Genomic DNA, 12,774 nt, shown 5'->3' on the forward strand with positions numbered 1-12,774 from the left:
TCTCTGACACATTTTATGCCCTCATTAGAGGAGTGACAGTTCAGGGTTTTGTTTTGTTTTTTCTTTTTTTTTTTCTTTCATGGAAATGGTTTTGTTGCTGTCATTGATGAGTTTTATCAATGACTTGTATTACATTAATTCTTTGTCAAATTCATGATGTGTGAATATTTTCTGCCATCCTACAGAGTAGGGCTATAGTGATAGTTGACTTCACTGTGCATTTTTTAATTTGTTGTAAATCGAGCCCTGATTTGTCATTTCTTACTAAAAGAATACCAGTCCTGGAGTGGAGAGATAGTACATGGATTAGGATTATTTCCTTGATATAATGTAAGATTGATTCCCCAACACCTCAGGAGATTACCGAAAGTTAGGAACCATGCCTAAGCACAGAGTCAGCAATAGGCCCTGAGCACTGCCAGCTCTGTGCCCGACTCAATACACAAAACGAGAACAAAACAGAATACCTGCCTATCAGACTAGTCTTGTCCATTCCTCTAATGACGACACTGGATCCTAGTTTTTCTCCTGGCAGACTTTATATCCAAATGCAGTCATACTTGGGCAAAGGCTTCAATATGCAGACAGGAGTCATGGGAAAGGATGGTGGGCCAACACAATTCAGTCCAGAAGCAACAAATAAGCCCAGTTTTTAGATCTCCAAATATTCTGTACATAAAGTACAGTATACACACATTCTTTGCCTTTCTCTCTATCTCTTTTTCTTACTTACACACACACACATAACACAAACACACTTGCACACACACACACACACACACACACACCTTTTCTCTGATTTTTATAGGAAGCTAACATACAACAAACTAAATTAGTCTTATAATGTGACCATATGTTTGTTTAATGATGGCTCACTGATCTGAGAGAAAAGATTAAGAATATTAATGATCCATGTTAAACAGTAACCAATGTTTAGTGTCAAATGTTTTTAAATATATCTATTCTAGATTCAGAAATATGAGTGATACCAGGGCTATATTAATAAATGAAGTTCACTGAATTACTAAGGATTCTATTTTCTCTTAGAGCTTGTTGAATGAAGTCTTAAACACTACCTGAAAACAATGAACAATCTCTTTAAATCCGTGAACATTGGTCATATCTGTCACCTTAACATGCTATCAAATTATTTTAAAATTTTCTCAACACATGGAAGTTGTTTAATAAATTTAACTGAATGTTCAAATAAATACACGTATCAGATATCTGGGAATGTAGGGCAGATTTTATGATCTGCATGACCTGGACACATTTTCAGCCTCAGGTATAGCCCTGAATCCACCCATGCATGCCTGGGGTGACACTGTTAGTAGTGTGGTGCCATCCAGCAGTACCTCATCCTCAGGTCCTAGAAGTCCACTGGCTGCTTGTTTAACCAAGAATTGCTCAAAGTGAACCCTGGACTCAACATGCTTGGGATGCATCCTGACAAGAAAATAAATACTGATCGAGAAACCAAATACATTTTGAGTCTGTTCATTTAAATACTGAAACCTAAACCCAAATTAGAAATGAGTGTATTTGGATTCTCCAGGTATTGCAGTTTTAATATATATCCTAACTAAAACATTCATTTATTTATTAACAAAATAGTTAAAAGCTTAACAAGGAATCAAGTGTTAAATTAATCTCCTTGTTTTTTTTTTTCTTAGTCCAATGTCTGATTCAATCGTATTTCACTCCATTGAAACAAAAGATAAAAAGAATATAGGACTGGAAAGACCTTAATTTGATGCTGAGTTACAGTGATGTTTTATCAATACATTTTTCTTTCCCTTTTTTCTTATTAAGACATTATTTGTTTCTAGTTGTGTTCTTTGTTTCACAATGAATTACAATCATTCCCCACAGTTACTTATACACTATAAAAATAGGATAAGAGTAAAACAATAGAAATTTAATTCTTATCAATTTTGTGTTTCACACAAATTAAGCTACATGTAAGAAATTTTATCTTAATAAATTATGTCTTTTTCAAAAGTTCACAATAGGAACCAAAAAGATAGTATAGCTACTAAGGGGCTTGCCATGTACACGGACACCGCTGGTTGTATAAAGGCACCATGTATGGTCCCTGAGCACATGAGGAGAGAGTCCTGAGCACAGCTCAAATGATCTCTGAGTAATAAGAGCTTCCAGGCATGTTCTAAAGAAATTAAATAAATAAGAACAAAATAGAAATTATATACAACGAGAGTATTTTAACATTATAAAACACATTTTTAGCATATTCAACCTCTAGCTAGTTATATTTCCTGTTTTATAGAATTTATATGGTATATTCATATATTATTCATACCTATCAATTTATTTTGTTTAAATTATGCTTATATATAACTATGCATTACACATAGATTTATTAATAACTTTTAAATCCCTAAAATAAAAAGACCATTAACTATATTTTCCATAACGTATTAACTGATTTATTTCTTTATTTAATTGTTTTTTATTTATTTTATTTTTTTTATTTTATTGAATCACCATGTGGAAAATTACAATGCTTTCAGGCTTAAGTCTCAGTTTTACAATCCTGAAACAACCATCCCTTCACCAGTGTCCTTATTCCACCACTAAAAAAAACCCCACAAAAAACAGTATACCTCCCATCCCGCCCCAACCCCCTAAACTGATATATTCCACTTTACTTTCTCTTTACTTTGGTTACATTCAATATTTCAACAAAAACCTCACTTTTATTGTTAGGAGTTCCCCACTAGAGTCAGACCTGTTGTGAAGAGATATGAGGTCGTGCAGCTGCTATCGTGGCCATGAGTTTTTGGATTTCTGTATTTTAGCAACTAAGTCCAGGGAAATTTCTTCCAGATATTGGATCATTGCAAGCTTGTAACTCTCATCTGTGGTCCTCATAATATGGCGGTCACCAAGCCCTTCCCCCCCCCCCCCAGGCAAGGAAAAGGCGAGAGAGAGAAAGAGAGAGAGAGAGAGAGAGAGAGAGAGAGAGAGAGAGAGAGAGAGAGACAGACAGACAGACAGACAGACAGACAGACAGACAGACAGACAGACAGACAGACAGAGAGACAGAGACAGAGAGAAACCTTTCCCCTCCTGGGCAGGCATGGGGCCGCGGCTTACTTCTCAGTCTGGAGACATTCTGCAAGGAGCTGCCGGTACCAAGAGTTGTTGAGCTGGCCTCTGGAGTCATGCTCGTGCAGCTGCAGGGAGGACGCACACACGTGCGGCCCCAGGGATCACACCTCGGCGGCGAGCGGGGCTGGTGCCACTAACTGATTTATTTAAATTATTTTATGGCACTCATGAAAAGATTCCTTTAAGAAAATGAAGTACCCATTTGAATTGACTCTTTTGTAGTGTGTGAGATAAGAGACAAAGTTTTAATTTTCAAATTTTCTAACCAATCTTCTCAACAGTGTATGTTGAAGAGAGTTTCCTTGTTCTTCTTCATTTTCATAGCTCCAGTGTTTAAGGTTATTTGACCATAGACCTGAGGGTATTTCTCTGGATTTTTAATTCTATTTCACTGGTCTGAGATTCTGTCTTAGTTTAGTATAATGCTGTCTTGATGGCTGTAATATAATTTAAAGTTGGTGAAAGAGGTTTTCTATCTTTTCCCTTATGATAGTTTGGCTATTAAGTATTTTTCAGACTGACCAAATTTATTGTCATTGCTAATCTTATCATCATTACTTAAAGCATATTCTGTGTATATTTTTCTAAATATCACTAAACACAAATTAAAATCTTAAAATCATTTAAGATTCTACTGACCAGCTACTTAGCCGCCCATTTTTGTAATATTAAAAGAATCAGTAAGAATTGGAATACTAAAATAAAACATTTTAAGCACTTTATAATATCTCATAATTCAGACAGCTTTTACTGATGGGGGTTGTTACTACTGCATTTTCCCTGTGTTTTCTAAGAAAACAAATTTTTTTCTGACCCATTTGATAATTGTTTAATTTATATGTATTTTGATATTGCTAATAGACAAAATGCAGATGACTATCATATCAAATCACAATCACATTTGTTTAAGCTTTGAAATGAGGAAAAGCAATTTATAGTTCTAAATTTATGTGTCTATTGAAGAGTCCAATTTGCATATTGTCTCACTTCCTAAAATATTATTTTCTCACTTCATAAATATAATTAATCCTAAATTATAAAATAAAAGATTATGCTGTAATCTTAGTATTTCTTCTTTGACAAATACCAATATCAAATTAACCACTCACTTTAACATTGATATGTATTTTCCTGAATTTGGGCTAAATGTAATACGTTTTCTTCAAAAATTAAAATAAGTCACAAAAATTAAGTTTGGAGTTAATTATACTGACACCATATAAAAATGAATTAATGTTAATTCCAAGAATGACTTTGAAACATTTGTTTAAGAATATACTTTAAATTCAACCTTATTTCTAACCCCACATTGCTTTAATTCATAGTTCTATTAAATATATATTAAATTGTTATTAATTCTTGAGTCCCTAGTGAATCTCTTTATATAATTATATGTATAACAGAGGGAATAATATTGAATTCTGTATGTATTAAAATAGATTCTAATTTTAATATTTTAACTAGATGTCAATATCAGACAAAATTACTCTTTTATTAACCTTTTTAATAATATAATGCATTGTTCTAAATGTGTTGAACAAACATCAAGACAAACAGAAAATAAGATACATTTTTCCATAAAGTTCTGTAATAAGCATTATTATTCTTAGTTATTAAATATTGTCATACTACTAGATGGTATAATGCTAATTTTAAATGCATTTGTCAATGTGGATACTTTATAATATTTAGAATATAAGATTAATGTATATTAATCATTGAACACTTGCATATGTTTGAAATGTTTGAAATATTTTAGATATTAAATATATTTCGAACTATATAACTAATTGATCTTTTTTAAAAGTGACCCTAAAAATTTTAGTATCTGTTAGTAATTTCATCAACATTGTAAGTACATTTACATGTATATTCATGATTTAGGTATAGAATACGTGACAGAAATTCCGTCCACTTACATATTCTCTGTATACATGAAATGGTTGACATTTTCCACTGAGAGATGGCTTTTAGGTTATCTAAAAACCTGGGTGGAAACTGGGTAAGATTGACCAAAAAGGACATGGTACTATGTGACTTCTAAAGTTCTATAATGTTAATAAATCTTGTACTTGGTCATCTTGATGTTTGATCGAGATGCTTGATTGAGAAACCATGTAATAATGTGAGAAATCCCAGGACACAAAGAGAGCCTGTATTTTGATTTTCAAGACAAATTGTCCAAGTCAAGAATTTGAATAACGGTTACCATCAATATTCCTGGCAAATAAGAATAAACAAATGACATCTCTAGACTGAACTAATACCTTTGAGGAAAAATAATATAATTAGTTCCCAAAGTCATGAGATAATAGAATTCCTTTTGTTTAGCCTACAAGTTTTTTAAATAGTTTGTCACCCAACAGTAGATTACAACAGTGCAACATATTTTTTATCTTTTAATTTATTTTTTGAACAAAATCTTCAAGTTGCAAACGTGTGACATGAGTATCTTAGTCATATTCTTTTCATTATTTAAAAATTAGGAAAACCATAAGCTAGTATTTATGCTGTCACTGCTAAAACAGTCACAGTTACAACCCTGGAAGATACATAATAAATTAAAATATTTTGAAAGAACGCTGAAAACTTAGCATATCAGATGCCACCCTAATGTTATAAACTGATGTAAAATTATTTTTTACTCTAACATTAATGAAATAATTTGAAATGTCAGCCAGTAATTGGTGTGAACTATTCTAAAGGCAAGATAAAACAGTGAAAGTGAAAAAGTAAGGCAATGCTTATGATCTATTCTCCTATTTATTCTTCCTCAAAGAATCTTTATTTTAGATCTTTAGCTTGCATTAAAAAATGTGTCAATATTACCATTAATTTTCCAATGGTACTCATCTGTATGATTTATATACCTGAAGCTGCTTTTTTTCCATTGCTTTTATAATGATATATTTATTGTAAATAGACATTTGTGTTATTTCCAGGTTGGAACTTTTATGAATATAACATCTATAACATTCCTTTCATGTCTTTTGTCACTCTCATAAGTGAATACCAATGACTACATTAGCAATACTTTCACTTTGTAAGTGATTATGCAAAGCATTAAAAAATTTCAAAAAATATACAATGTGCTCGCAGTATTTAAGACTTTCAGTGGTTGAAATCATTGACAGCACATTTCATCTCTTATAATAGTAACTATTCTGGCCTCATACTTCATTCAATACTCAATTTTTATTTGCCTTATAGCTAACTGTAATGAATAATGTTTTGTGTGTAATATACTAATGTGCATATCATATTTTAAAGTCCAAGTTAAATATTTTACTCATTTTAATTGAACTGCCTGCATTCTCTTATTGATGATTTTATAGAGTTAATTAATAAACTGTGCATGCACTTTTGTCTGTGATGTGAATAACAAGGACTTTCTCCTATCATTAATTTGATGTTATATTTTTTCTTTCCAGTTTATATTATTAGAAATGCTTAATTTAATTAGCTTAGTTTATTAGTATTATTTCTTTAGTTATCATTTTTGGCTTTTAAATATTTGTCTTCTCCAAACTTATAAATATGTTCTTTTACTTACTTCAAAATGTCCCTCTAAAGACACTAAGACATAGTGCAGGGCTAAGGCTCTTGCCTTGTATGCAGTTCAATTAAAATCAATAAAATAATAAGCTTCCTGGGCTGTGCAGTCACATTTTCGGCCTCGTGACATCTCATGTTATACCATTGATATACCAAGAACAGCACATCACCTGGGGTTTAAAGTAGAAAACAACCAATCTTACCGAGAAAAATACTTATACAGATGCATATATGAACACACAAGTCTCAACCTTTAACAAGATGTCACTAATCTCATATAAACGGGCTTAATGGCTCCTGATTAAAATGCAAATATCTTCACACACATTCCTCCAAGAAACCTTTTCTGGATCATTTTTAGCAGATCATTCATAATAAGCAATACGAAATAAATTACTTTGGTTCCGCTTTGGGGGCAAAGTTTAGAGTTTGTGATGGAAACATCTGAAATATGGTGGTGGGAAGGCTTAATGGTGGTGGGATTGGTGTTCGATTATTAAACGTAATCAAATATTGTGAACAACTTTATAAAAATAAAATAGAATTTTAAAAATGTTTCAAAAATGTTTCTCAATGGCTTCAACAAGAAAATAAATAAACTTGTACTTTAAAATATGGTATGCACATAAGCATGTTATACAGGAAACAGTATTCATTACACTTAACTATAGAGAAAATAAAAATTGAGTATTTAATGATGTATCACTTACCAGAATTATTACAGTCCCTGCGCATTCCAGGAGCCATCCCTCAGCAAAGTGCGAGGAGTACTCCCTGATAATATTGGAACAGAATAACTTTTGCTTCGTTTAATTTGTGTGTACGTTTTCTTTTTCAGGGCTGTTGGGGAGTACACCCAGTAGTGCCCAGAGTTTATTTCTTGCACTGTGCTCAGGGATCACTCCTGGAAGGTGTTGGGAGGCTATCTGTGATTCCAGATTTCCAGTACGGGTAGGCTGCAAGGAAAGTAAGTGCCCTACTTGCTGTACCTACAATGACCCTCAGATTTTGAGTATACGGAACGATAGCACAGTGGGTAGGGTGTTGGCCTTGCACGTGGTGGACCTGGATTTAATCCCCGGCATCCCATATGTTACCCCAAGCATCACGAGGAGTAATTCCTGAGTGCAGATCCACGAGTAACTCTTGAGCATCTCTGAGTGTGACCCAACAAAAATAAAAAAAGAAAGAAAGAAAAAAAAAGGAAATTTTGGGAGAGTAACGTACTCAAGAAAGAACACAAGCTTCTACAGAGTGGAGAGAGAGCCCTTGTATATCTTGCGTTTAAGTTTGAAGGTATCAGTGTACACAGCTCAAAAGGGGAGATGAAGGCAGGCAGCAATACCTGCACATTGCAGAAACACATGTGCTCAGGCAGCAAGCATATATGTGCACTTTCTTTGTTCAAGGTGGCTTTTATGAGGTTTCTCCCACCTACACAGTATGGGACTCTCCACCTAGGTAACTAGTCTTGCTAGGGAAGTTGCCACGAGGTAAAATTGAGAGCAGGTGATTGTCTTCTTTGATATTCCTTTTATAACTTTTGTTCCTGCAGAAGCTTTTTAAGAAGGGTGTCCTGCCTTCTCCCAGGGTTCATGCTGGCGGCAGGTCTCAGTTCCTGTGTCCCCACAGTGGAGCCTGTAAGCCTTAGGCTAGTGGCTTTTATTACTTCCCCAGTACTCATTGCCATGGATGCCTCTTTTGTGTGTCTTTCTGCATATTTGCTTCATGTCTTCCATAGAGATTTCACCACTGAAAATCTTTAGGAGGAAAATGGATGAACTTCAACTAGAAATTTCATTAAGCTTCACAGCCATGCTAATGTTCAGAATAACTTGGTAAGGTCCCTTCGACTTAGGCAGCAGTTGATCTGAAGGGGATCCAGCCTTCTGAATTTTTAGGTTGAATTTTGTTTGAATGTTATTTGGGTGAGGCAAAAAAGTATTCCTTATTCCTGCACTGTCTGCCCCACTTGTTCCAGATAAACAACATATTTAGTTCATTCTAAACTTATTGGTTGAGGGGCCTTCTATATAGCAGTTCAAAGGTGCTGCTTTGAAGTGTTGCTTGTGGACAAGGGCTACATCTTATCAGACTATAGGTAAGAGTGAACGCCACGACTCAGAAGTTTCTAGACATTCACTACTCTAATATCTCCTTAACAGTGTGACTGAATTTCTCGACCTTTCCTGATGATTGGAGGTATGAGGTTATGTGAAGTTGATAATCTTCAGAGCAGAGTTCACTTATTGAATATTGGGTAATTTTAGAAATTAAATTCCCATTGGACTGGAGTGATAGCACAGCGGCCAGGGTGTTTGCCTTGCACACGGATTCCTCCGTCGCTCTTGGAGAGCCCGGCAAGCTACCGAGAGTATCCCGCCCGCAGGACAGAGCCTGGCAAGCTACCCGTGGTGTATTCGATATGCCAAAAACAGTAATAGCAAGTCTCACAATGGAGATGGTACTGGTTCCCGCTCAAGCAAATTAATGAAAGTCCCACTGCCACTCTGTAGAGACCCAAATTTACAAATTATATCCTAAATTACACCTTGGGTACTTCTCTGACATTCTCATATTGGTTGTCAAGACATGTGTCCATTCGGCCAAAGGGTCCATAAGAAACAATAGATAATGATAACTTGAGAATTTAGGTGTCTGTGTGAAGTCAAGCTGCCAGCCCTCTTCTGGATAAATGATGCAGTGTTGAATGGGTGGTGCTGGAGAAGAGGCTTAGAATTCCCACCTGGTTCATTGGTAGGACACAGCCCTGAGTTACTTCTCTTTCTTTCCTGTTCAGCCCCCTCCCATGGAAGGTAGTTTTCACTAGTATTGTTAGAGCATCTCTTCCTAGGTGGGAAGCTTCATGTGATCTCTGCATAATTTTCCACTGCAATGGTCCAGAAATAAGGAGTTTTCTCTCTTAAAAGAACCATGTATTAGTTTCCTTTTGAAAGCCATCTTCAATGAAAATTTTTCCTCTTCCACAGAGTACTCTGAATAGAGGAAATCTTTTTTGGATGAGGTATATGTCCTATGATAGAACAAGAATTAAGGGCTGTTTTTCTAGGTACCATATCTATCTGATAATCCCCTGTATCTCAGTATCTTCTTGAATGTCTCTGAAATATATAACTGCTTTTTCCTTAAGGGCCTGCACTGTCCAATAATTTTAGAATTTCTACCCAACGCTTTATTGGATAATTTTCACTGTTAAAAATTCTTTGCTATTCTAAATGACTACATCTTAATATGGAACTCTCACTGTATCACTGTCAACACTATCTTCACATTGCTCATTGATTTGCTGGAGCAAGCACCAGAAATGTCTCCACTGTGAGACTTGTTATTGTTTTTGGCCTATCGAATATGCCAGGTTCTGCAGTGCAGGTGAGATACTCTCAGTAGCTTGCTGGGCATTCCAAGAAGGATGGAGGAATCGAACCTGGCTCGGCCGTGTGCAAGGCAAATGCCCTACCGCTGTGCTATCTGGCCTAAGAATATTTAGAATCAGTACGGTTATTTACATGGAAGTCCTTTGGCCTCTTAGCAGCTCTAGAAAGAGTCTGACTGCCTTTTCAGCTGAAGTTCTCCCTCGTAATGCTCTAGCTTCCACTATCTTAGTTGAACTAGTGACAACATACCCTACTGAAGTCCCCTCATGAACTAGGCTACCATAATCAGTAAACCTAATTTTATCTAGATTACCCAAGGTGGTATATTTAGAATAAAATGCACTATAATACATTTTAATTACCTACTAAAACATAGTTTTATCACCTTTGTGGAACTATAATGTTTTCTAATAAAAGGAAAATTACAAAAACATGATTTTTTTCTACCTTCACTTTAAATTTACTGAATATCATAATAAATTGTTTTTTTTCTTTTCCATAAACACAGCAAGATTGGAGAATTCACCATTTGTGGTACTTGTTATTTACTAAGAGGTCCTGGGTATTTGCCAAGGACAGAGCACGTATCTTACTTTATTAAGGACATTGATACATTTTTCCACTGTCACATCAGAATTACCCAGGCTCAGCCAGTGTGAAGAAGAGATCTGGCCAGTATGATGAGATGGGGGTGATCTTTCTTTGATGCTGAAAACAGGGCCCAGTCTTTGGTTACAGATCTGGAGGTTCTTTTACAGATCTGGAGATGCCTTGTTTTCCATAGCAGAGATGATTTCCATTTTTTCCTTGAGCTGGTCTGCCTGTTGGGTTTCCTGAGGTATTGTCACAGTACCTGCTACTGCTGGACCTGCTCCTGTCTTTGACTGTTTTCCTGTTTAACTCTGCTTCCCTGAAAGAGGGCTCTGAGGTCCCTTAGCTAGATTTCCATTTTTGTATGACAGTTGAATTTTACTACAGAAAGGAAACTTTCCTATCTTGATTTCTGCAAACCAATACATTGTCATGAAGCATTAAAACATAATGGTGCCAAGAAGCGAGAAATGCAAAAGTTTCACTTAACTTACAAAAGAATGTCATCTACTCATTTGCTGTGGACCAGAGATCAAAGAAGCATCCTTAAATTCTGTGGACATAAAACGCACAGTTTACCATTAGTCTTATATTGAGAACATTGATTTTCTGTAATTTTTATGTGTCCAATTTTCTAAGAACACTCTAGCATGAGTTTGGAGCAACTATCTAAGATTCTTTTTCGTAGACCTCTCCAAAAAGCTATTAGAACAACTCTGAAGATAATTTAAAGATTTTTTTATAATAATCCAGGTTGACCATGAAGTTTCTTTCCTTAAAACACATTCTTAAACCTTCTACTAAGTCTTTTACATTAATTGTCCTGGAACTTTATTTCAATAAAGAACCAGTCGGTTTCACTTTAACAGAATTCCTTTCCTTTTTCCAATAATGATATCTACATCCAATATCTTTCTTATTTAAAATACACTGATAGTCAGTCACCTCTTACATATTTAACTTATACGGCTTGATCTCCCAAGAAATTTGGAAGCAAGTGCTAAAATCATTGTCTCATTTAACATGATAAAATTATATACTCTGCAATACTTGTTAAACACTATTTTCCTACAGAAATCTCCAAATAAAAAGCATTAAATCAGTCCTTCTAGATGTTCGAAGACTCAAGGATGCTCACAATTAAACATTTTATAATACTTGGCAAAAAAATGTTCCATATTATGAATTAACCAGAACATAATTGTCATTAAATATTTTATCCTTAAAATACTTCCGTTTACCCTAGAAATACTTATTTCTAGGAAATAGATATACAAACTGGTTAAAAAAAAACTCAACAAAGACTACCAAGAAATTGTGAAGATTAAACTCTTGGATAAAGTTCTCATAATGTCAAGACTAAGTTTGATACTTGGAGCTAAAGATGGAGATACCTGGAAATAAAATTATCTTAATTATAACATCAATTTTCATGTACTGGAAAGACTAAAAATATAGTCTGTAAATGTGAACTGCAGTTATTTCCCACGTTTGTCCATTCTTAAAAACTCATAAAGATAAAACACTTCTTCATACCAGCAGCTCAAATTTTAAAAGGTCTTCCCCCCACCCTCCCCTTCAGTCTGTTATCAGTAGCTGACTCATTAACCAATACTGAGTTCCCTGGATTCCTCCTGGAGAGGGTGGAACTTCAGTGTGTTTCATAGATATATTTGCATCTCTAAATTTTTAGGTGGGTGGCAACACTGGCCATATTTTGGGTGGGTGGAGGACCATGGGGGTACCAGGGATTGAACCAAGACCCCCACATAGATAGCATGCTCTCAGTCCATTGGACTCTTCAGCCCTTGCTTTGCTTTTCCATCCATGGTCAGTGATTGGGAATATGTAGTTAACATATCTATGAGAGAGCCTAGCAAGCTCCCTATGGTGTATTCATATGCCAAAACCAGTAACAATGATGGGTTTCATCCCCCTCCCTCCCCCCCAAAAAAAAATCCTCCAATGCAGCAGCAACCATTGGGAAGAATGAGTAAAGAGAGGCTTCTAAAATCTCAGGGTCTCAGGGCTAGGACAAATGGAGACTTTACTGAGACATCTTGAGAAAATCTACAATCAAAGAGATGATGATGATGATGAT

This window comes from Sorex araneus, chromosome 5 (assembly GCF_027595985.1).
Source record: "Sorex araneus isolate mSorAra2 chromosome 5, mSorAra2.pri, whole genome shotgun sequence".
Lineage (NCBI taxonomy): Eukaryota > Metazoa > Chordata > Mammalia > Eulipotyphla > Soricidae > Sorex > Sorex araneus.